This window comes from Silurus meridionalis, chromosome 10, assembly GCF_014805685.1.
Source record: "Silurus meridionalis isolate SWU-2019-XX chromosome 10, ASM1480568v1, whole genome shotgun sequence".
Classification (NCBI taxonomy): domain Eukaryota; kingdom Metazoa; phylum Chordata; class Actinopteri; order Siluriformes; family Siluridae; genus Silurus; species Silurus meridionalis.
In genome coordinates, this window is record NC_060893.1 from 27,797,305 (window position 1) to 27,821,461 (window position 24,157).

Sequence of the window (24,157 nt, forward strand, 5' to 3'; positions counted from 1 at the left end):
AGAATTAATCAGAATGTTATAGGACCCACTCATAGTGGAGAAACACTCTTGATTTGTTGTTAACATTTGGATTAAAAATACAAAATGTAGTTATAATTCTACAGTCTGAAGCTATTTCAGATCATTATCTCGTCACTTTTTTAGATCTTAATTATATTAAATAGATCTCTGTCTGACCCCGCAGAGCTCGACTGGGCCACTAAATACCTAGAATCAACATTCTGTTACACTCTAACTATCTTTTGAAGCACAAATTAATAATATCAAGCGGACTGCATACTTCCATCTGCGTTATATTAACCGTCTTTATCCCTTTCTTTCAAATAATAATACTGCTGTTCTTATTCACGCACTAGTCACTTCATGTATAGACTACTGCAATGCACTTCTCACAGGTATTCCTTCCAAATTGCTGAATAAACTTCAGATGGTTCAGAACTCCGCAGCCCATGTTCTCTCTAGAACACCTTATACGGCTCACATCTCTCCGGTTCTTCAGCAGTTACACTGGCTTCCAGTAAAGTATAGAGTAGAATTTAAAATCTTGCTACTTACTTATAAGGCACTTCATAATCTTGCACCACAATATCTCACTCAACTTCTTCATGTTTACACTCCTTCATGCGCACTTAGATCTTCATCTTCAATTTCTCTTGTGGCACCTTGTATTCGACTGACTACCATGGGTGCCAGATCTTTTAGTTATGCTGCCCCCCTGCCTATGGAACTCTCTTCCCCTTGATGTTCGCAATAGCGAGTGCTTGTTGACTTTTAAAAAGCGTCTTAAAACATATCTTTTTATACAGGCCTTTTTATGAAATGTTTTATTGAGATTTAAATTAATTTTACATGCATATGCTGCTTCTCTGTTGTGTATTCTGTTTTATGCAATGACCTGTATATTGTCTGTAAGGTGACCTTGGGTGTTTTGAAAGGCGCCATGAAATAAAATGCATTATTAGGGCCCGAGCACCGAGGAGCAGGCCAGAATGGCCTGCACCAGAGGTGCGAAGCCCTATTGTTTTCCTTAGAATTTATTTATTTATTTATTTATTTATTTATTTATTTTTTTTATTATTTTTTTTTTTACACACATTGGTCATTAGAGGTCCCTTAACATACTAAAACTCTTGAAATTTGGCACACACGTCAGAGTCCTTTGTCACTAGGGCCTTAGAAAGGCTGGTATACAGGCGTGGCAGGGGGGCTCTGTAGCGCCCCCTGTAATTCAAAAACAAACATGCACAGATCGGGCAATTATGTACGCACATGTACGAGAGTTGGTATGCATATAGACCTCATCGACCAACAACTTTCACAATTAAACCTATTAGCTCCGCCCAACAGGAAGTCGGCCATGTTGGGTTGTTTTATAAGTGCATGTGGTGAACTTTTAAATACTCCTCCTAGGGAATTCATGCAATTGACATCAAACGTGGCGAACATGATGGCGAGACATTGGACTTGCTAAATTGCGAAGGGATTTTTGATATCTCGAACGGTGCTGCCATGGCGAGGCGACAAATTTATGGCGAATTTGGAGAACAGGAAGTGTTTAATATCTAAAGCAAAAAATGTGTTATTCGGACAACAAGCGGTGTGTATGTTCGGCCAAGGATTCCGATCGCATCGATGTGCCTATTGTGAATCTCGGACATAGCGCCACCAACAGGCGCCAGGAAGTGTGTCAGTCACAAAAGGTGGATTTTTTGACAGTTGCATGTGGTGAACTTTTAAATACTCCTCCCAGGATATTTATGCGATTGACACCAAAAGTGGTCAACATGATGCTGAGACATTGTAGATGATAAATTGAGGAATTTTTGATATATCAAACGCTGTTCCCATAGCAACGCGTCAAACTTTACTTTCATTTTCAGGCGTAATTAAGCACTTAGCATGCACTTTGAGTGCCTTAACATGCTCAAAAACACCGGAGATTAGGCACAGACGTGGCAGTAGGGCTCTGTAGCGCCCCCTGTAATCCAAAAAAAAATGATCGGTGCACAAATTGGGCAAACATGTACGCACATGTACAAGAGTTGGTATGCATATAGATCTCATAGACCCGAACAACTTTCACAATCAAACCTATTAGCTCCGCCCAACAGGAAGTCGGCCATGTTGGGTTGTTTTATAAGTGCATGCGGTGAACTTTTAAATACTCCTCCTAGAATATTCATGCGATTGACACCAAACTTAAGCAACATGATGCCGAGACATTGTAGATGATAAACTGCAATGTGATTTTTGATATCTCGAACGCTGTTCTCATGGCAACGCGTCAAACTTAACTTTAATTTGAGGCATATTTAAGGCTTTTGGCATGCTAAGATTAACTTGAAATTTGACACATACATCACATTTGTCGGCTGTTAGGTGTGGACAAAAAGGTCGGACAAGAGTGTGTCTCTTAAGTGTCTCACTAGCGCCCCCGTTTGTTTTAAATGTGGGGTTTCTTTTACCCACAGTCCCCAAATAGGTCAGTAACAACATAAAATAGTCCACTGATATTTACCCACTTGATGCACTTGCCCACCGTGCATTGTTTTCTGGGAGGCACCGTATAGCGATACACAAATGTGCGAGGGCCCGCCATCGCTGCTTGCAGCTATATTTATTATTTTTTTTTTTTTTTTTTTTTTTTTTTACACACATTGGTCATTAGAGGTCCCTTAACATACTCGAAAACTCTTGAAATTTGGCACACACGTCAGAGTCCTTTGTCACTAGGGCCTTAGAAAGGCTGGTATACAGGCGTGGTAGGGGGGCTCTGTAGCGCCCCCTGTAATTAAAAAACAAACATTCGTGCACAGATCGGGCAATTATGTTCGCACATGTACGAGAGTTGGTACGCCTATAGACCTCATTGAGCGAACAACTTTCGCCTCTAAACTATGAGCTCGCCCAACAGGAAGTCAGCCATTTTGGTTTGTTTTATAAGTGCATGCGGTGAACTTTTAAATACTCCTCCTAGGGAATTCATGCGATTGACATCAAACGTGGTCAACATGATGCCGAGACATTGTAGATGATAAATTGCGAAGGGATTTTTGATATCTTGAACACCGTTCCCATGGCAACGCCTCAAACTTTACTTTTATTTCAGGCATATTTAAGCATTTGGCATGCACTTTGTGTGCCTTAGCATGCTCGAAAACACCGGAGATTTGGCACAGACGTCAAAGTCGTCTGCCATTAGGACCGGTCAAAGGCTGGAACATAGGCGTGGCAATAGGGCTCTGTAGCGCCCCCTGTAATGCAAAAACAAATATCGGTGCACAGATGGGGCAAACATGTACACACATGTAAGAGAGTTGGTATGCATATAGATCTCATCGACCCGAACAACTTTCACAATTAAACCTATTAGCTCCGCCCAACAGGAAGTCGGACATTTTGGATGGTTTCATAAGTGCATGTGGTGAACTTTTAAATACTCCTCCTAGGGAATTCATGCGATTGACATCAAACATGGTGAACATGATGCCGAGACATTGCACTTGCTAAATTGTGAAGGGATTTTTTTATATTTTGAACGGTGCTGCCATGGCGAGGCGACAAATTTATGGCGAATTCAGAGAAACAGGAAGTGTCTAATATCTAAAGCAAAAAATGTCTTATTCGGATGACACGCAGTGTGTATGTCCGGCCAAGGATTCCGATCGCATCAATGTGCCTATTGTGAATCTTGGACATAGCGCCACCAACAGGCGCCAGGAAGTGTGTCAGTCACAAAAGGTGGATTTTTTGACAGTTGCATGTGGTGAACTTTTAAATACTCCTCCTAGGATATTCATGCGATTGCCACCAAACATAATCAAAATGATGGCGAGACATTGTAGATGATAATTTGCAAAGTGATTTTTGATATCTCGAACGCTGTTCTCATGGCAACGCGTCAAACTTACATTTTATTTCAGGCATATTTAAGGCTTTTAGCGTGATTAGATTAACTTGAAATTTGACACATACATCACATTTGTCGGCTGTTAAGTGTGTCCAAAAAGGTCGGACAAGGGTGTGTCTCTTAAGTGGCCCACTAGCGCCCCTGTTTGTCTAAAATGTGGGGTTTCTTTTACTTACAGTCCCCAAATGGGTCAGTAACAACATAAAATAGTCCACTGATATTTACCCACTTGATGCACTTGCACACCGTGCATTGTTTTCTGGGGGGCACCGTATAGCGATACACAAATGTGCGAGGGCCCGCCATCGCTGCTTGCAGCTATATTTATTATTATTATTAAGACCAAAATGATCAGGGAAAAAAATCAGCACAGTGGTATAATGCTCATACGTGCACCTTAAAACAGACCACTCGGAAATCAAAACGTAAATGGCGTCAAACCAAATGAACAGTATTTCAAATAGCATGGAAGGAGAATCTCCTGAGTTCTAGAAAATCTCTTAGTGCTGCTGATCAGCATATTTCTCCTCCCTCATAGAAAATAACAAACAGAATCCTAGATTTTTATTCTGTACTGCAGCAAAATGAACAGGAAATAAAAGCACTGCACTCACATGCACACCATCAACAGGTAGTAATGATTTCATCAACTTTTTAATAATAACGTTAAAAACATCAGGCAAGAAATCCAGACGATAAAAAAATAAGTCCAGACTATTTTATAAATAACCCTGTAGACAGCAGTGTCATTATAACAGACCATCAATTACAAAGTTTTACTCCTATTCAAGAGAACGACTTCATTTCATTTATTTCCTCATCAAAATCATCAACCTGCATTCTCCATCCCTCACCTACAAGTTTCCTCAAACAGATCATTCCAGAGGGAATTACCCTAACCCTATTACCCTACCCCTACCCCTAACCCTAACCCTGTTTTAAAATAATAAACTCTTCCATTAGCACTGGTTTTGTACCTAAATCCTTCAAACTGCAGTTATCAACCCCCTAATTAAAAAACCTGACCTTCACCGTGAAGTAGAAGAAGAAGAAGAAGATGAAAGTAAGGCCTGAAAGAAGAATAAGATGGTGGAAACTGAAGGAGGAAGACTGTAGTGTGAGTTTCAGGGAAGAGGTCAGACAGGAGCTCGGTGGTGGTGAAGAGGTGCTGGATGATTGTGGAACTACTGCAGGAGTGATAAGGGAGACAGATAGAAAAGTACTCGGTGTGACATTAAAAAGGAAGACAAAGAGACGTGGTGGTGGAATGAGGAAGTGCAGGAGAGCATAAGGAGAAAGAGGTTGGGGAAACAGCATTGGGATCGACAGAGTGATGAGAAATGGAGGAATGGAGAAGGAGTGTGCTGGTACCGATCTTTAAGAATAAGGGAGATGTGCAGACCTGCAGTAACTACAGGGGAATAAAGTTGATCAGTCACACCATGAAGTTATGGGAAAGAGTAGTGGAAGCCAGGCTGAGAGAAGAGGTGACCATCTGTGAGCAAAAGTATGGTTTCATGTCGAGGAAGAGCACCACAGATGCATTATTTGCTTTGAGAATGTTGATGGAGAAGTAAATAGAAGGTCAGAAGGAGTTGCATTGTGTGTTTGTGGATTTAGAGAAAGCGTACGACAGGAGGAGTTGTGGTATTGTATGAGGAAGTCTGGTGTATCAGAGAAGAATGTGAGGGTGGTGCAGGACATGTATGAGGACAGTGTGACAGCAGTGAAGTGTGCAGTAGGAACGACAGACTGGTTCAAGGTGAAGGTTGGATTGCATTAAGGATCGGTTCTAAGCCCTTTGCTGTTTGCAGTGGTGATGGACAGGTTGATGGACAAGGTCAGACAGGAGTCTCCGTGGACTATGATGTTTGTGAATGATATTGTGATTTGTGGGGAGAGTAGTGAGCAGGTTGAGAAGAGCCTAGAGAGGTTGAGATATGCGCTGGAGAGAAGAGGAATGAAAGTCTGTAGGAGTAGAACAGAGTAAATGAGGGCTAAATGAGGACAGTGAGTGAGGGCTTTGGAATGAAGGAGATGGAGAAGGTGGAGGAGTTCTGGTACCTGGGATCAACAGTGCAAAGTAATGGAGAGTGTGTTAGAGAAGTGAAGAAAAGAGTGCAGGCAGGGTGGAGTGGGTGGAGAAGAGTGATAGCAGGAGTGATTTGTGATAGAAGAGTATCTGTGAGAGTGAAAGGGAAAGTTTATAGGACTGTGGTGAGACCTGAAATGTTGTATGGTTTAGAGACAGTGACATTGAGTAAAAGACAGGAGGTGGAGCTGGAGGTGGAGGTAGCAGAGCTGAAGACATTGAGATGTTTATTGGGGATGACAAGGATAGACAGGATTAGAAACGAGTTTATTAGAGGGACAGTGCATGTAGGACGTTTTGTGGACAAGGTGAGGGGGGTGTGATTGAGATGGTTTGGACATGTGCAGAGGAGGGACATGGGGTATATCAGTAGGAGATTGCTGAGGATGGAGCCACCAGGAAGGACATTTACATTTACATTTGCAGCATTTAGCAGACACTTTTATCCAGAGGGATGTACAAAAGTGCTTTGAGTCTCTAGCAATGAATAAATCTACACAGGTAGGGTGCTGGTCCATTTTTGGCTTTGTAGGCAAGCATCAGTGTTTGAATCTGATATGTGCAGCTACTGGAAGCTAGTGAAGAAGCAGCAGTGGGGTGGTGTGGGAGAACTTGGGCATTGTACAGGTACACAGCAACGAAATGCAGTTTGGCATCTACCAGAAGTGCAAAATGTAGCAGTCGTGCAAATGTGCAGATAAATATCTTGCATATTTACAGTGCGGATAACTATCTGGCATATTTACAGCAGTGGTATATATATGAAGTATATACAGTGAATAAATGTGTAATAAATATATACAGTGAAAAGATGCATCTATGCAAATGACCTGCTCCTGTTGTCTCCCATTGCTTACAAAAGAACCTGGACCTGTTAGAACTGGGCTCTGACAGTAAACCTGAATGGTGATGTTTCAGAAAAGTTCTAGATACCAGAGAACACAACACACATTTACATTCAGCACTAACGGATAACACACACACACTGCACTACAACTTCCTGGGTTTGTAAATGACTTCCACAGGAAACTTTAACATTCCATGAATAAACTGAGAGATTAAGCACTCAGGACCTTTTATACCATAAAACCTCACAGTCCTGTAGAGATCCAAATCAGAATTTGGCTGAAAATATAATATTCAGTGAGGTTTGGAAAGAGAGACAGAGACTTTTTTTTTAACTTTTACAATCCTTTATTTTATTTTAACCCAGCCATTAGGGGGGCACAAGCCAGTGCACTCTTAGTGCCGGTCCCAAGCCCGGGTAAATGGGGAGGGTTGCGTTAGGAAGGGCATCCAGCGTAAAACATGTGCCAAATCAAATATGCGGATCACAAATGAGAATTTCATACCGGATCGGTCGAGGCCCGGGTTAACAACGACCGCCACAGGTATCGTTAGCCGACAGGGTACCGGTGGAAATTGGGCTACTGTTGGCTGAAGGAGGAGAAGGAGAGGAGGAAGACCTCTACAGAGATGGCAGGAAAAGGAGCAGTGTAGAAGAGTAGAGTTTCGGGTTGGTACTTTAAATGTTGGCACTATGACGGGTAAAGGGAGAGAGATAGCTGATATGATGGAGAGGAGAAAGGTAGATATGCTGTGTGTTCAGGAGACCAAGTGGAAAGGGAGTAAGGCCAGGAACATGGGAGGTGGGTTTAAACTGTTTTATCATGGTGTGGATGGGAAGAGAAATGGTGTAGGGGTGATTCTGAAGGAAGAGTACAGTAAGAGTGTAGTAGGGGTGAAGAGAGTTTCTGATAGGGTGATGATCATGAAGGTGGAAGTTGAAGGGATGATGATAAATGTCATCAGTGCCTATGCTCCACAAGTTGGCTGTGTGATGGAGGAAAAGGAGTGAATTAGATGAAGTGGTAGATGGTGTACCTAGGAAAGAACGATTGGTGATTGGGGCAGACTTTAATGGGCATGTAGGTGAAGGAACAGAGGTGATGAGGAGGTGATGGGTAGGTATGGTTTTAAGGAGAGGAATGTGGAAGGGCAGATGGTGGTAGATTTTGCTAAAAGGATGGAAATGGCAGTGGTGAACACGTATTTTAAGAAGAAGGAGGATCATAGGGTGACGATAAGAGTGGAGGAAGGTGCACACAGGTGGACTATGTGCTATGCAGGAGATGCAACCTGAAGGAGATTGGAGACTGTAAGGTGTTGGCGGGGACAGTGTAGCTAGACAGCATCGGATGGTGGTCTGTAGGATGGTTTTGGAGGCGAAGAAGAAGAGGAGGAAAGTAAGGATTGAAAGAAGAATAAGATGGTGGAAACTGAAGGAGGAAGAGTGTAGTGTGAGGTTCAGGGAAGAGGTCAGACAGGGCTTGGTGGTGGTGAAGAGGTGCCGGATGATTGGGCAACTACTGCAGGAGTGATGAGGAGGCAGCTAGAAAAGTACTTGGTGTGACATCTGGAAATAGAAAGCAAGACAAGGAACGTGGTGGTGGAATGAGGAAGTGCAGGAGAGCATTAGGGGAAAGAGGTTGGCAAAACAGAAGTGGGATCGACAGAGTGATGAGAAAAGTAGGCAGGAGTACAAGGAGATGCGGCAGCAGGTAAAAGGGATGTGGCGAAAGCCAAGGAAAAGGCATATGAGGAGCTGTATAAGAGGTTGGACACTAAGGAAGGAGAAAAGGATTTATACCGATTGGCCAGGCAGAGGGACCGAGCTGGGAAGGATGTACTGCAAGTTAGAGCAATAAAGGATGGAGAGGAAATGTGTTGACTAGTGAGGAGAGTGTGTTGAGAAGGTGGAGGGAGTATTTTGAGCAGCTGATGAATGAGGAAAATCACAGAGAGAAGGTTGGATGATGTGGAGTTGGTGAAGCAGGATGTAGATAGGATTAGTAAGGAGGAAGTGAGAGCAGCGATTAAGAGGATGAAGAATGGAAAGTCGGTTGGACCAGATGACATACCGGTAGAAGCGTGGAGATGTTTAGGAGAGATGGCAGTGGAGTTTTTAACCAGATTGTTTAACAGGATTCTGGAAGGGGAGAGGATGCCTGAGGAATGGAGAAGGAGTGTGCTGGTACCGATCTTTAAGCATAAGGGAGATGTGCAGACCTGCAGTAACTACAGGGGAATTAAGTTGATCAGTCACACCATGAAGTTATGGGAAAGAGTAGTGGAAGCCAGGCTGAGAGAAGAGGTGACCATCTGTGAGCAACAGTATGGTTTCATGCCAAGGAAGAGCACCACAGATGCCTTATTTGCTTTGAGGATGTTGATGGAGAAGTATAGAGAAGGACAGAAGGAATTGCATTGTGTATTTGTGGATTTAGAAAGCGTATGGCAGAGTGCCAAGAGAGGAGTTGTGGTATTGTATGAGGAAGTCAGGTGTGTCAGAGAAGTGTGTGAGGGTGGTGAAGGACATGTATGAGGACAGTGTGACAGCAGTGAAGTGTGCAGTAGGTACGACAGACTGGTTCAGGGTGAAGGTTGGACTGCATCAAGGATCGGCCCTGAGCCCTTTCCTGTTTGCAGTGGTGATGGACAGGTTGACGGACGAGGTCAGACAGGAGTCTCCTGGACTATGATGTTTGCAGATGATATTGTGATTTGTGATGAGAGTAGAGAGCAGGTTGAGAAGAGCCTGGAGAGGTGGAGATATGCGCTGGAGAGAAGGGGAATGAAAGTCAGTAGGAGTAAGACAGAGTACATGTGTGTGAATGAGAGGAAGGGCAGTGGAGTGATGCGGTTGCAGGAAAAGAGGTGAAGAAGGTGGAGGAGTTCAGGTACCTGGGGTCAACAGTGCAAAGTAATGGAGAGTGTGTTAGAGAAGTAAAGAAAAGAGTGCAGGCAGGGTGGAGTGGGTGGAGAAGAGTGACAGGAGTGATTTGTGATAGTAGGGTATCTGCAAGAATGAAAGGGAAAGTTTATAGGACTGTGGTGAGACCTGCGATGTTGTATGGATTAGAGACAGTGGCGTTGAGTAAAAGGCAGGAGGCAGAGCTGGAGGTAGCAGAACTAAAGATGTTAAGGTTTTCGTTGGGAGTGACGAGGATGGACAAGATTAGAAATGAGTTTATTAGAGGGACAGCGCATGTAGGATGTTTTGGTGACAAGGTGAGGGAGGCGAGATTGAGATGGTTTGGACATGTGCAGAGAAGGGACATGAATTATATTGGTAGAAGAATGCTGAAGATGGAGCCACCAGGTAGGAGGAAAAGAGGAAGGCCAAGGAGGAGGTTCATGGATGTGGTGAGGGAAGACATGCAGGTAGTTGTTGTGAAAGAGGCAGATGTAGAGGACAGGGTGGTATGGAGACGGATGATCCGCTGTGGCGACCCCTAATGGGAGCAGCCGAAAGAAGAAGAAGAAGAGAATCCTTTATTTGACATTAGTCATGTTTAATGTCAGATGGTATCAGTGTTGATTTGTCATTTGAATAATAATAATAATAATAAAAAAAGATAATTTGATAAATAAAATAAAATCAGGTAATGACAGTTAAAGGTTGGTGGATGGGCGTGTGATCATTTAGTTCAGCTCTGGTGCAAAATACAATTCTTCTTTTACAGAACACAGAGCCTCTTTACACCACACAACCTCAAACATCTTCACATCCCCTACACTCTTATACGCATTAACATCAACCAAAACCCTTGATTTCGTCAGTCTGGAGAAAATTCTGATTGTGTCATAATCAGCATTTTGTGTTATTTTGTTTTTCCTGCTCAGATATATAACCATTTTCTCCTGCCCAAAAATAAAATGAATCAGTTGGCACATAAACTTGTTTCTCCTTGTTTCAAAACACTGAAGAGTAAAATCACATTAAAGTAACTTAAAATACATTTAAAAAGCACAAACAATGACTGTCACCTGGAGCAGTGAGTAAAAGGGTGAAAAACAATTTCTCTCTGTGAACAGAACAGACCGTCCTGTAGAACATCTGGGTTTAAAATAAGAGTTTACAGAGATGATGCAGTGTAAAATCCTCCACTGGAGGTTGGCAGCTTTTTTGGTTAACAGTGGTTTGTACAGTGTCTCCACTCTGGTTTAATATCATCATTAAATCCAAGAATATTTCTCCACTGTGGGTTCACCCTCCCACTCAGTTTATTCTTATTTAAAACCCTAACACAGGCCCTGTAGAGCAGCTTCTCCAACACTGTCCCAAAGTTCATCTCTCCTGCACCCCTGCACTCCAGGAAGGGGCCACGACACCCATCGAGGTCAGGAGCGCTGTCCAGCTGGGTAAAGGGTTCCCCCTCTTCAGGACCGCTCTCACTGATTTTATAGTCCTTCAGTTGAACACGCTCCTCTGCTGTAAGTGTGAACCTCCAGTGGTGTAGGAGCTGGTTGGCGATGCGCAGGGACCATAGTACCATACGTGCTGCCAGGTCCTCCCTTCGTGAAAGGTCTGTCCCTGTGATGTTCACCAGCTCCCAGAGTGTGACGATCTTTAAAGAGAGAAGAGCTCTGAACAGTGTGGGGGTGGCTGCTCTGGAGATGTCCAGACAACTCCCTTTGACCAGGGAATCCTCCAGCAGCCAGTGTAGTGTTCCACAGCTCTTAATCCTTTTTTTAAGTCCATATTTTAAAAAGTCTACAGTAAAAAAATGGTAAGAGAAATCCAGTGATTTTATGTCCATTATGTCCAACTTGACTTGACTAGCAGGTTTGGCAGCGGATCCACACATGCCAGCTTGTGCCACAGGAATGACGCTGCCAGGTTGTTGACCACCAGCGTATGCCCCCTGTAGGACTTCGGGACCAGCCGCTTACACCTGCTCAGTCTGCCCTTGATGTGCTCCAGAGTGCCTTCCCAGTTTTTACCTAGAAACTCGTTACTTACATTTACATTTACGGCATTTAACAGACACCCTTATCCAGAGCGACACACAAAAGATTACAAACTTAATATAAATATAACTCTTGAATTCTACAAAGCAAACTTGGAAAGTGCTAATTTAAGTGTAGGTCTTCAATCGTCGCTTATAGATAGCTGGGGACTCTGCTGTACAGACATCTAGGGGAAGTTCATTCCACCACCTTGGTGCCAGAACAGAGAAGAGCCTTAAAGTGTACTTACCTCTCATTCCGAGAGAAGGTGGTACCAGTCGAGCAGTGCTGGAGGATCTCAGACAGCGTGGTGCAGTGCGAGAAGTGATGAGGTTTTTGAGGTAAGATGGTGCTGGTCCATTTTTGGCCTTGTAGGCAAGCATCAGTGTTTTAAATCTGATATGTGCCGCTACTGGAAGCCAGTGAAGAAAGCATTAGTGGGGTGGTGTGGGGTGGTGTGGTGCAGATTGAACATAAGCCATGTAGCTGCATTTTGGATCATTTGCAGTGGGCGAATAGCGTTCAGGGGAAGACCTGCCAGCAGAGAGTTGCAGTAGTCCAGTCTTCAAATGACAAGAGACTGAACAAGCACCTGGGCAGCCTGTGTGGACAGGAATGATCGAATCCTTCGGATGTTGTAGAGAAGAAATCGACAGGAACGAGCTACATTAGCGACATGTGAGAAGAAGGACAGTTCATTGTCTATAGTTACCCCAAGGTTACGAGCAGTGGCTGAAGGGGAGAGCAGAGAGTCATGAAGTGTTATTTGGAGATCTTGAGCTGGAGATGAATCACCTGGGATGACCAGCAGCTCTGTTTTGCTGGGGTTGAGTTTTAGTTGGTGAGCACTCATCCATGAAGATATGTCTGACAAGCATGCCAAGATCCGAGCGGAAGCTGTGGCATCTGATGGAGGGAAGGAAAAGATAAGTTGAGTGTCATCTGCATAGCAGTGGTAAGAAAACCCATGTGAGGATATGACTTTACCAATGGAGTGGGTATAAAGGGAGAAAAGAAGGGGACCAATTACCGAGCCTTGTGGGACACCAGTGGTGAGTCTGCACGGGGCAGATGTGGATCCCCTCCTTGTTACCTGGTATGAGCGACCTTCCAGGTAGGAAGCAAACCATTCCCATGCTGTTCCCCGGATACCGAGGCTCTTGAGGGTTGACAAGAGAGTCTTGTGGTTAACTGTGTCAAATGCTGCTAAAAGGTCCAGGAAGATAAGTACAGATGACAGCTTGGCTGACCGAGCAGCATGCAGTTTCTCAGAAACAGCCAAAAGGGCCATCTCTGTGGAATGTGCCACTTTGAACCCAGACTGGTTCGGATCATGGAGGTTGTTCTGTGAGAGATAGACAGACAGTTGGTTAAAAACAGTGCGTTCCAGAGATTTAAAATGAAAGGAGAGAAGTGATACCGGTCTGTAGTTGTTGATGTCTGATGGATCCGGAGCAGGTTTCTTCAAGATGGGGATGACCCTTGCTTGCTTGAAGGTAGTTGGTGTGGCAGGGGGGTTAAGTAGTGAGGCAGGGGGGTTGAGTAGTGACTTACTTCCTAGGTAGACACCCAAGTATTTAAAACCACCTCTTTTCCACACCAGGACTCCTGGGAGTGTCAGCTCCCAACCTCCCCAGTCCCCCACTAAAACTGCCACACTTTTTTCCCAGTTTACTTTCGCTGATGATAAAACACCAATGTCTTTTAAAACATTCACATCAGACTGGGATCGCACCATTACAGCCATGTCACCTGTATATACTGACAGGAAGGGTGAAGCATTAAGAGTGTGTAATATTAAAACCAGAAAGACCATTTCTCTGATTTGTTAAAAGAGGTTAGATTGCTAGAGTGTACAGCATTCCTGATAGTAAACAGCCCTGCCTGATCCCTCTATACACTCTAAAAGGGGCACATAATCCACCATTTACCTTCAGCACACTCTCAATTTCAATGTACAACACCTTGATCATGGCTATGTAACCAGGGTTGAACCCAAAGCTTTCCAGCACCTTCCACAAGTATTCATGCTTAACCCGGTCAAAAGCCTTTTCCTGGTCTAGGAAAATCAGACCAATCTTTAAGCCCAATACCATGGAGACATCCAAAATTTCATGAATTAAGTATACATTGTCAAATATTGAACGCCTTGAAAAGCTTGACAGGGAGACCATCTGTACCTGGTGCCCACCTGTTCTCCATGCTCTGGAGAGCCTTCTGAAGCTCAACCAGTGTCAGCTCCCTGGCCAACCCCCCTTTGCCACTGACTCTGTGAACTTTTGCAGGTCTCTGAGGAAACTCTTCTCCACCACCTGTTTCCCTTGACTTCTCTGTGCTATACAGATTCAAAGAGAAGCTGACTGTCTGCTGGTGAATTTCAGAAGGCTCTGACACAAGATCACCTGATTCTGTTCACACAGCATGCATGAATCGTTTCTGTCCTTTTTTCTGTTCTAAAGTGAAGAAGAACATAGAAGGAGTATCCATCTTAGTGACGCTTTTTAAACGTGAGCAGACCAGCGCCCCCTGTACTGCAGTGTCCAGCAGGTCGTTCATTTTGGCTTTTTTTTATTTTTAAGGGGTTCAATATGCCCTCGATTTCCTGTGGCCTACAAATGCTGGAGTTCCACTATTTCTATCTCTAGAGCTTTTAGAGATCTGGAAATGTCTCTCGTGACATTGCGAGTGTACTGTTGACAGAATTCTTTGATTTGCACTTTAGTTACATCTCACCACTGCTGTAGGGGGTTAAAAGCTGCTTCTCCAGATTAAAACAATTCCATAAATAATAAAAGACTCCAAAATTAGCATCTTCTAAAATTGCAGTATTAAAATGCCAGTAGCTGCTCGTAGGTTTCATATTATTTTTACTGATTGTACACTGAACTATACAGTGGTCCGAGATGCCTACTGGAAAAATAAAACATTTTGTAAAATATGTCAGTTGATGCTTAAAACCATAAAATAGATCCAATCTCACCAGGGAGAGCGTTTTTTTTAATGCAGTGGGCCCACGTGTACTGTCTCAGTTTCTTATTAAAATTTCTCCATATGTCACAGAGATCAAGAAGCTACATGAGGTTCTGCTTCATTTCTGCAGTGCTGCAGTTTATAACATTGTTGAGTTTGTTTAAAAAAAACTTATTCTCTCCACTGCACTTTTTAACTTTAAATGTTAACAGTTCCTGATAATAGTGGGCGACATACACAATTTAAATATCTTTAAAAAGTAGACACTTGGTGTTTGATTAACTTTCATACAACAGTAAGGACACATAATAATCCATATCCTTCTCTTCTCTCTCTCTCAGTCGAGTTAAACATGCTCCTGAGGGTTCAGTGATCACTGTTCCTGCTCCTCTTCCATCCGCGGATCTTCCCACTACAACATCGTATATCTACAATAAATTGACTTTCGATTGCACCCAGATGAGGATGAGGTTCCCTCTTGAGTCTGGTTCCTCTCAAGGTTTCTTCCTTGTGCATCTCATGGAGTTTTTCCTTCACCACAGTCTCCACATTATCTGTGTAAAGTTGAAACATGAATTGAATAGTGAATATAAATTTCCTAAAATTCTAAAATCAAATTTTATGAAGATTTTCATAACAAATGAGATTCCTACAAACATTTATCTGAGACTGTGTCTGATCCTTTTCTCCTCCCCCTGTTTGAGAGTCACCTGCTAAACTCAGGTGTTCAATCAGACTCTATTCATACAGTCTGCATAGAAATGACCTGCTGACCATTAAAGGCTTTTGTTCTACATGTTTGGATATTGATATTGAGTTGGTATTCATATTGATGATCAGGTAGCAGACAAGCTCTTGTTTTACAGTCTTGACCATTCATATTGATGTGCGGCCATTTCAATCTCAACAACACACACACACACACACACACACACACACACACACACTTTTCAAGCATTTCTCTTATAAAAACAAACAGGCAATAAAACCAATAAAATCGTATAAAACTATAAAGTGAGATTTATTGTAACTTACAAATGTAAAATCGCATCTCCATGTAGATCTCCAAGTCTCTGTTGTTACTCCACCCCCATCCTCATCGCTGCTATGTGCAAATCTCTGATAAAACAACTTTTTTGACTATTCATTTGTTTCTTTTTTTTTCTTTTTTTGTAAACAAAGTCCAGTTAGCACGAGCTATGAACAGCTGTTTGTGCAGAACCAAAAGCTGCATCACTTCCTGGTTCATCACAGCACGTGCTGCTTCGACCAGTAAGAGTTTGTAAATAGTAAAAAAACTAAGACTCACACATGGAGAATAAAATCCTCCCATATATCATTAGAATACTGGACTTATTGGCTACATTGTCTATCAATCATTTTGTTTCCATAATGCTACTGGCTGGAAATAAAAGGTTTGAAATGATCGGTGGTGCAGAATATACGTCACCTGGGCACCTGCCTATAGATTGTAGACTGCAGCCCGAGATTCCACCTCTTCCTTTTTTTTTTTTTTTTTTTTTAGTGTGTGTGGTCTCTTTTGTTTTGTAACACTATATTTTACCAGCCATATTTCTTTTTTCTACCAGCAAGATGTCGTTTTTTTATGCGAAAGTTATTCGAAAAACATATACACAAAAAACATCCGAAGTTCTGTGTGAACAAAAGTATAACCATCTAACCATCTATATATATATACTATTGTTTGGTTGGAGCAAAAATGCTTTACGTCATGTTCAGTGAAGCCTTATCGCCACCGGCTTGCTCATCAGGGACAAACTTACTTATAAAGAACATATTCACTTTTAATCACCACATTATCTGTGTAAAGCTGCCTTGAGACAATGTTCATTGTTAAAAGCGCTATACAAATAAAAATGAATTGAATTGAATTGAATTATCTTTCCTAATGCACCGGGATTTACATTTACATTGGGTGGGTGGATAAAACCATCTGTAATGCTTTGAGATCCCGCTCCGCTGCCTACAACACGGGGCTTGACACCGGGGACATGGACGAGTACAAGGCTGCGTTGTACAGTGTTCGCAGAGCGGTGAAGGATGCAAAGTGGCGCTACGGGAGGAAACTGGAGTCACAGTTCCAACATGGTGGCTCTAGGAGCCTGTGGCAGGGACTAACAACAATCACAGACTATAGAATACCATCTTCTTGAAAGGGGAATGCGGACGCTTCTCTGGCAGACGAGCTAAACATCTTTTATGCTCGCTTTGAGGCTGCAGCTAACCACGCTAGTGGCACAACCAGCATGAATGCAGAGAGAGCCGGAGAGGTAAACACGCTCACCATCTTGGAGCATGACTTGAGGAGGGCATTGAAGAGAGTGAATACCAGGAAGGCAGCAGGACCAGCTAGCACCGGTGTTTACAGAGATATTCAACCTTTTACTGTTTGTTGTCCCCTCATGCTTCAAACAGTCCACCACTGTTCCTGTCCCAAAGAAGCCCCAGCCCGCCTGCCTCAACGACTACCGCCCTGTAGCCTTGACCTCAGTAGTGATTGAGACTGGTCAGAGACGTCATCACTGCGACACTACCAGACACACTGGATCCTCTACAGTTTGCGTACCACCAGAACCACTCTACTGAGGACACCATCACAAATTTTCTACACACTACGATAAGGCACCTGGACTACAGAAAAGGGATTTATGCAAAGATCCTGTTTGTGGATTACAGTTTAGCGTTGAACACCATAATTCCTTCCACACTCACCTCTAAGTTGGAGGTCCTGGGACTCAGCCTGCCGCTGTGTCAATGGATCTCTAACTTCCTGACAGACAGACCACAAGCTGTACGGGTGGGCAAACACACCTCATCCACCCTCACCCTCAGCACTGGAGCTCCTCAGGGTTGTGTTCTGAGACCCCTGCTGTACTCACAGATATATGACTGTGTGGCCACTTCCAACTCCAACAACAACGAGGAGACGGCCTACCTACAGGAGTTAAAAACCTGGAGAGATGGTGCCAGGAAAACAACCTTCCCCTGAACGTCAGCAAGACTAAGGAGTTGATAGTGGACTTCAGCAGGAGCGGTCATACCAACCGCTAAACATCAACGGAACTCCTGTGGAGAGTGTGGACGGTTTCCAGTACCTAGGTGTTCACATCACACAGGACCTGTCTTGGTCCTGTAACACCAACACCCTGGTGAAGAAGGCCCGGCAGCGTCTGTACCATCTGTGACACTTAAGGGACTTTAAACTTCCCTCTCAGGTGCTAAAGACTTTCTACACCTGTACCATTGAGAGCATCCTGATGGGAACCTCCTGGTTCGGTACCAGCACCATGCAGGACAGGCGAGCCCTCCAGAGGGTGGTGCGTTCAGCTGAACATACCATCCACACCGAGCTCCCAAGTCCAGAGTTGTCACTTTAACTCTGGACTTGCACAGCACACTGCAACTTTATACCACACCATACTGCACACAGACACTTTAAGGCCAATCACGTTAATCACTTTAATTTTTACTATTATACACATCTATGTATATACACATTTTCACATATATTTTATATAGTTTATGCTTTTTATTTATCTACCTCCTCTTTTTTTTTCTTTTCTTGGTTTTTCCTCATTCCATTCCCTTTATATTGCATTCCCTTTTATACTTGAATGCCGGACCATTGTTAAAAAGCATTTCACTGCATGTCGTATGTATGTGTATGTGACGAATAAAATTTTATTTGATTTGACATTTGTGGCATTTAGCAGATGCCCTTATCCAGAGCGATGTACAAAAGTGCTTTGTGTCTCTAGTAATGAATAAATCTACACTGGTACGCAAGATTACACACTTAATATAAATATAACTCTTGAATTCTACAAAGCAAACTTGGAAAGTGCTAATTTAAGTGTTTCAGGAAGATGAAGGTCTTCACCTGTCGCTTGAAGATTGCCAGGGACTCCACTGTATGGACATCTAGGGGGCGTTCATTCCACCACCTCGGTGCCAGAACATAGAAGAGCCTTGAAGTATACTTACCTCTCAGAAGGTGCTGGAGGATCTCAGCCTGGTGCAGTGTGAAGTGTGCTGAGGTCTCTGAGTTAAGATGGTGCTTACACACATTCAGCAAATACATTCGGTATACGCTTTTCATTGAAAAACAGTGATCTGAAATCGCTGCTTGAGGCTTAGACCTTTAAAATGTTGTATAGTTTGTCATGGTTACACTTCTCCCTTTTTATTTAATCTATTGCTAAACATTAACACCTAAAAACAATGGGATATCGGTCACGCTGGTGCGGCGCTGATCAAGTCAAGAGTCAAGAAGCTTTTTTTATCGCTGGAGATGTTGTTTCCGATCCGGACTGACTGAGGTCTCCCAGTCAGGAAGTCCAGGATCCAGTTACAGAGAGAGGAGTTCAAGCCCAGTAGGCTCAGCTTCTCAATCAGGTGCTGAGAAATGACTGTGTTGAATGCTGAGCTGAAGTCTATGAACAGCATCCGTACATAAGGGTCCTTGTTGTCTAGGTGGGTGAGGGCCAGATGAAGGGTCGTGGAGATGGCATCGTCCGTGGATTAATTTGGACGATATGCAAACTGCATGGGGTCCAGTGCAGGTGAAAGCTGTGTCTTGACCTGCCTCATGACGAGCCTCAATGGGTGTGAGTGCGATGGGACAATAGTCATTGAGGCAGGAGACAGTAGAATTCTTCAGCACGGGAACTAAGGTCGTCGTCTTGAGGCACGTGGGAACAATGGCGCTGCTCAGGGAGATGTTAAAGATGTCAGTGAAGACATCCACTAGCTGTTGTGCACATTCCCTGAGCACTCTGCCAGGAACGTTGTCAGGTCCAACAGACATCTGTGGGTTAACTCAGCATAGAGTTTTACTCACTTCAGCTGTGGTTAGACAGAGCACCTGGTCACTGGAAGGAGGGATGGTCGTCCTCGCCACCATGTTGTTCGGCACCTTGAACCGGGCGTAGAAATCATTTAGCGCATCTGGGCGGGAGGTGTAACGGTCACAAGCAGGTGATGTCCTCTTGTAGTTCGTGATCAGCTGGATGCCCTGACACATGTGCCGGGTGTCTCCGCTGTCCTGGAAGTGGCCGTGGATTCTCTTGGCGTGTGCGCGATTCGCCTCTGATGGCATGAGACAGTTTGGCCCTTGCAGTCTTTAGGGCCGTCTTGTCCTCTGCTCTAAAGTCAAGTCAAATCAAGTCAAGTTTATTTCTATTGCTCTTTTCACAACAGACATTCTCTCAAAGCAGCTTTACAGAAATCAACAGTTAAGGTGAATGGTGTGTGTTTATCCCTGATGAGCAGCCGTGGTGACTGTGGCAAGGAAAAACTCCCTTAGATGTTATGAGGAAGAAACCTTGAGAGGAACCAGACTTAAAAAGGGAACCCATCCTCATTTGGGTGACATCAAGAGTTTGATCATAAATCTTTCAACAATACAGAACACTGGAGAGTGAGAACTAACATGAGCACTGGAGTATAAGATTATAATTGATGTTCTTTCTACAGTCTTTGGTATAAAACTAGGAGCTACTGAGCTCAATATTTGTGATCATCACAGATCCAGCACCAGCTTCTCCATGCCAAAGCCTTTACACACTCCAGGAGGTCCAATGTCAAAACTCCACACATGTAGTGGGATCCAATTGGCACTGGTACGTCTCTAGATGGTTCAGGATGTTTGCGAGTTCGGCATCTACTTCTTTAAGGTCCATAATCTTAAACACTGAAACACTCTCAGGAAGACTATTCCAGAGTTTGGGAGCTAAATGTGAGAATGATCTACCGACTTTAGTGGAATTTGCTATTCTAGGAACTACTAGAAGCCCAGAGTTTTGAGATCTCAGGGAGTGTGACGGGTTGTAGCGTGTTAGAAGACTGGAGAGATACATGGAGATAAACCATTTAGTGTTTTATAAGTAAGAAGCAGTAGTTTGTAGTGGATTTGAAACTTAACAGGAAGCCAGTGTAGGGATGAGAAGATCGGGTTTATATGATCATATTTTCTTGACCTTGTAAGAACTCTTGCTGCTGCATTCTGAACTAACTGAAGCTTGTTTATTAATGATGCAGGACATCCACCTAGTAATGCATTACAGTAGTCTATTCTGGAGGTCATGAACGCATGGACGAGCTTCTCTGCATCGGATATAGACAACATGCTTCTTAACTTAGAAATATTTCTAAGGTGAAAGAAGCTGGTTTTGTAACTTGGTTGATATGATTTTTAAAAGTCAAGTTGCTCTAAAATAACTCCCAGGTCTTTTACCGTTGAACTAGTGGTTACAGAACATCCATCTAATTGCAGGATGAGATGCTGGAGCTTCTGTGTACTGTTTTTTGGGCCGAAGAGCAAAATCTCCATCTTATCAGAATTGAAAAGTCGAAAGTTATGGGTCATTCAATCTCTTATTTCCTTAACACACTCAGTTATCCGAGTTAATTGAGCTGTATCGCCTAGTTTAGATGAGATATATATCTGAGTATCATCAGCATAACACTGGAAGCTAATTCCATGCCTTCTGATAATATTTCCTAAGGGAAGCATGTATATTGTGAAGAGCAGGGGTCCAAGAACTGAACCTTGTGGCACGCCATAGTTCACTAGCATTAGTCTGGATAGCTCTCCATTTAAATCTACGAAATGGTAACGATCGGACAGGTAGGATTTAAACCAGCTTAATGCCTGTCCCTGAATGCCGATGTAATTTGGTAAGCGTTCTAGGAGGAGATCATGGTCTATAGTGTCGAACGCAGCACTAAGATCTAGTAAAACTAACAGCGAGATGAAGCCTTGGTCTGAAGCTAAAAACAGGTCATTAGTGATTGTAACTAGGGCAGTTTCTGTGCTATAATGGAGCCTGAAACCTGACTGAAACTCTTCAAAGATATTGTTCTCTTTCAGGTAGGAACAGAACTGGGCAGCGACAATCTTTTCTAAAATCTTAGACAGAAATGGCAGATTTGAAATTGGTCTGTAATTCGATAGCGTGTTTGGATCCAGATTAGGTTTTTCAATGAGGGGCTTAATAACTGATAACTTGAGGGATTTAGGGACGTGACCTAACGATAGTGAAGAGTTAATAATATTCAGAAGAGGCTCACCAGCTGTATGGAACACTTCCTTCAGTAGATTGCTAAGATTAGAAATATGATGTCGTTGCAGGATGCAGAAAAACTAGTTCATGCTTTTGTTACTTCTAGATTAGACTACTGTAACGCTTTACTGTCTGGGTGTGCGAGTAAGTGCATAAATAAGCTTCAGTTAGTCCAGAATGCAGCAGCAAGGGTCCTCACTAGATCTAGGAAATATGACCACATCACCCCTGTTTTAATTAGTCTACACTGGCTCCCAATCAAATCTCGCATTGATTATAAAATATTACTACTGACGTATAAAGCACTTAATGGTCTCGCACCGCAGTATCTGAGTGAACTTCTGTACCAGTATGATCCTCCACGCCTACTTAGATCAAAAGGTGCTGGCTATCTGTTGGTTCCTCAAATAATGAAGACTACAGCAGGGGGCAGATCTTTCTCTTATAAACCCCACAGTTATGGAACAGCCTTCCAATCAGTGTTCGGGACTCAGACACAGTCTCAGTGTTCAAGTCGAAGTTGAAAACTTATTTATTTAGTCAAGCCTTTTATCAGTAGATTTTTCTTAGGTAAAGGCTCAGATCTGGATGGAGCATGGATATAGAGTGTTTGGTGAACTGGGATATTTGTATGCTGTCGTCCCCTCACATTCACACGTTCACTCGGGTTTGTTGAACGGTGGTGTGGTGGGTCGTCTCTTATCCCAGAGATCCCTCATGTCTGTGTTACCTTCTGGTTCTCTCTTTTAGTTATGCTGCCATAGCGAGTCTTGCCGGAGTCCAAACTGCACAGTGACATTAACTTTCATACACCAATAGTTACACTTAATAATCCATATCCTTCTCTTCCGTCACCCTCTCTCTCTCTCTCTCTCTCTCTCTCGGTCGAGTTAAACATGCTCCTGAGGCTCCAGTGACCACTGTTCCTGCCCCTCTCCTCCGTGGATCTTCACACTTCTGTGCAGCTCGGACGGTCTCTCATCAACACCTTGGGTGGTTCCATTTAATTCGGAGTAGAACGGGTGCTTTTGAGGACGGATTGGACTGTAGTTGGTGTCAGCGGTCTGCTGCACTGACTCGGAGTGCAGTTTGCTTCTGATCATCATCACTGTACCCCGCAACTTTGCATATATGCTTCAAATGGACATTTGGTGCAACCCAGATGAGGATGGGTTCCCTCTTGAGTCTGGTTCCTCTCAAGGTTTCTTCCTTTGCCATCTCGGGGAGTTTTTCCTTGCCACAGTTGCTCATCGGGGACAAACATACTTACAAAGAACATATTTACATTTAATCACCACATTATCTGTGTAAAGCTGCTTTGAGACAATGTTCATTGTTAAAAGCGCTATACAAATAAAAATGAATTGAATTGAATTGAAATAGATGAGTTGGAATGGGATCTGACTGACATGTTGTTGATTTAGCTTTGGTAATAACATCATACAGCTCTTCCTGTCCTGTACATGTAAAACAGTGGAGTTGTGGAGTTGTAGGTGAGATTGTCTCAGGAGATGGTGTCAGAGGTTGAACTGCCAAATTGTGTTTCTAATGTTATCTATTTTTTCAGTGAAGAAATTCTTAAAGTCCTCACTACTAAACTGTGATGGAACACAATTTTCAGAGCCCTGATTTGTAGTTAGTTTAGCTACTGTACTGAAAAGGAACCTGGGATTGTTTTTGTTGTTTTCTATGAGTTTGCTCAGGTGTTCAGCTCTAGCAGCTTTTAGCGCCTGTCTGTAGCTGAGCATACTGTCTTTATACGCGATTCTAAATACCTCCAATTTAGTTTTCCTCCATTTTCTCTCCAGATTACGTGCTGTTCTCTCGAGGGCATGCGTATGAAACATGGTGAAACAGGGCTAATCTGCTCTACCGGTAGTGTGTACAGTATAAGATCTATTTTACAAGCTCTTGTTTTACAGTCATGACCATTCATATTGATGTGCGGCCATTCCAATCTCAACACACACACACACACACACACACACACACACACACACACACACACACAGAGACACTTACTTTTTCAGCATTTCTCTTATAAAAACAAACAGGCAATAAAACCAATAAAATCATATAAAGCTATAAGGGGAGATTTATTGTAATTAACAGATGTAGAGCTTCATGTCTCTGTTGTTGCTCCGCCCCCAAAAATATTTTCCACATCGCTGCTTTTTTGCAAATTTCAGATAAAACAACTTATTTGATTTTATCCTTGATTTTTCCTTGTTTTCTTTGTTTTTTTTTGTAAACAAAGTCCAGTTAGCACGAGCTATAAACAGCTGTTTATGTTGACCTGAGAGCAGC

The 24,157-nt window shown here is 43.1% G+C and overlaps 1 pseudogene; it reads right to left on the reverse strand.

Annotated features, from left to right (window-relative positions):
• Positions 1–6,916: 6,916 nt before the first annotated feature.
• The window catches only part of LOC124392074, a 57,337-nt pseudogene continuing 40,096 nt past the window's right edge, over positions 6,917–24,157 (reverse strand).